Below are 2977 nucleotides of genomic sequence, written 5' to 3'. Positions count from 1 at the left end.
GCCCCAGCCTCCCCAGCCCACAAAGTCGCCCCGCCCTCCTCTGAGGCCCCCACTTCCGGGCGATGCCAGGGCCCGGAAGCTGGGGCGACTAGGGAAATGGTCCACGTCACGTGAAAGGGAGCACGCACCAGGAGCTCCTTGCGCCCCCTGGTGCACGCATGCATCCTCAGCCAAGATGTAAAGCGCTTGCAGTCGCCTAGGCTCCCAACCCCAGTGCCTAAGGCAAACGCAACAAAACGGAGGAAAAGTACTTGAATAGTGAGGGCTTGCCATAAACCACCCATAATTTATGCTTGCCAGCATAAAATATCATAGACCTGGCAAACCGTCTTTACTTACTAAACTAACTCCAGAAAGGAAAAATCAGAACCAGGAACTTCCCCTCATCCCTCTGATGAAAAATGGCATTGTGGTTTGGCGGGGTGGCTTGTTCCTGTAATCCTAGCACTTGAAAGGAAGAGGCAAGAAGATGAGTTGAAACCAGCCTAGAGTTCCTAGCCATACTGGGATATAGAGTAAGAACCTGAATCAAAGAAAACTTTCTCCAGGCTGAAGAGATAGCTCAATATTTAAGAGCATTAATGACTCCTCTTCCAGACCATGCAAGGCAGCTCACAACAGCTGGTCCAGGGAATCGATGCCCTCTTCTGGCCTTCTAAGGCACTGCCTACTTGTGCACAGATGTCCATGCAAACAAAACACCCATACACAAAAAAATAAATCTACCCAAATGATAGACTGCTGCTGTAAACTGCGCTCTAAACCCACATAAATGATGTAGTACACACACGCGCGCGCGCACACACACACACACACACACGATTTTCTCAAATAAAACATAACGACATCATTCAACGGGGTTGGCAATTCCTTGAGTTTAATCCCCTGCAGGAAGATGTTTACCACCAAATCTGCTGACCTGAGTTCCATCCCTGGTGGAGGGAGAGGACTACCCCAAATTGTCCCAAATTGTCCTCTGGTCTTTACGCTTGGGATAGTACATAGAGCACACCCACAAATAAATACATGTAAAATAAATAAAAAAGGACTGGAGTGATGGCTCAATGGCTAAGAGCATAAACGGTTCTTGTAGAGGACCCAAGTTCAGATCCCTGAATCCACAATGTGATAATGTGCAGCTGGGTTACTTTGTGGGCTCTTCGTTTTCCCATCCTTTATCGTCCCCCCAACTCCCCAATCTCCGTTTCACCCTCAAGGAAAGAGGGGAGAGAGAGAGAGATCCCTGGAACCAATTTCTTTCTTATTTCTTCTGTCAGCACAACTACTAACAAACCAAAACCAAACCTCCTGAAAGACCACCAACCACAAACCAATCTATCGGGGCACTAGCATTTATATACCCAGAATGCCAAAAGTCACACAATCGCAGAAACTATCTGCAGCTGGCAAAACCATGCTTCTGCTAGAGTACCAGGCAATTCATGCACAGCTGCTGTGGATACTGCGAAGCAGTCCCATATCCCACGCCTGGGATTAAAACTAAAACACATTCCTATATTTCCATGTTGACTAAAAAAAAAAAAATTCTCAGAATTCTCAGTACAATAATGGGTCGTTCACAACAACTTGTAACTCCATGCCCTCCTGTAAGGGGGGCAGGGGGGTGTCTAGCACCTTCTTCTGAATTGAGGTCACTTACAGCCACATGTGCACATCATTTTAAAATGATTTTTTCTAGTATAAAGATTTATTGTGGTGGAAGGAAGGACTTAGAAGAGGGGTAGAGGCAGTGAAAGGGGGGTGAGAAAGACAGGAAGAAAGGCCAGCTGGGAACATGTGGGAACAGAGAGAGTGAAGTCTTAAAATTACATTTTAAAGAGAAACTAAGGCAACTTATAAGTGGGCTCCAAATATCAGCAAACTGAGTTATAGGTGCAAAATGATTGGTGTTGAACTAAAAGAATATCACTATTCACATACATTTGGCCACTTGGGACACATTTTCCCTCAATACAATTGTCATAGAACTAAAAAATTAAAAAACTAAGTAAATCATTCAATGGGAGGAACCAGAAAATAAGCTTTAGAGAATCAGAATAGCAAGTCAGCTATCCCTCTAGTTAATCTAGACACTGGTTTACCCGTCACAGCCTCATTAAAATATCATCTTTGCCTGCATCCTCTATTCCCTGAATGCTCGAGCATATTAATATTCTTTTCATGTTTACTATATTGAATGGACCATTCATTATAAGGCAATGTCTTTAGAAAGTTTTCAGGTGCCGGGTGGTGGTGGCGCACACCTTTAATCCCAGCACTTGGGAGGCAGAGGCAGGCTGATTTCTGAGTTCGAGGCCAGCCTGGTCTACAGAGTGAGTTCCAGGACAGCCAGGGCTATACAGAGAAACCCTGTCTCAGAAAAAAAAAAAAAAAAAAGTTTTCAGGTTTGCTGGGACTTCAGCAAATACTAAACACCTCCAAATTCCTTCAATATGGGATCAACATATCCTTAATGAAGTCACTAGGTAAGACCATAACAACTGGACCTGAGAAAATGACTCTTCCATTAAGAGAACTTCCCAGAAAGGCTGACAACCGTCTGAAAGTCCAGCTCCATAGAAATAGAAAATACATAATTCCATTTCAGAGTAAACTTAAAAACAGGGCCTACGGTATCCATCTTAATCTAACAATATTTCATAGTCCCTCAAGGAATCTTAAAGGATTGCTTAGTGCTTCTGAGGTAAACTATCTCAAGTCTTCAGTCACAGAAATACATAACAGAGAAATTCATTTAGTGACCTCCCAGCTCCAGGTAATTATAAAATCCAAAGTAATGTGTTAGGTTTTTTTTTTTTTAAAGATTTATTTATTTATTATATGTAAGTACACTGTAGCTGTCTTCAGACACTCCAGAAGAGGGCGCCAGATCTTGTTACGGATGGTTGTGAGCCACCATGTGGTTGCTGGGATTTGAACTCTGGACCTTCGGAAGAGCAGTCGGGTGCTCTTACCC

Source organism: Mus caroli, chromosome X, assembly GCF_900094665.2.
Source record: "Mus caroli chromosome X, CAROLI_EIJ_v1.1, whole genome shotgun sequence".
NCBI lineage: Eukaryota > Metazoa > Chordata > Mammalia > Rodentia > Muridae > Mus > Mus caroli.
Note: the sequence above shows the minus strand (reverse complement) of the source record.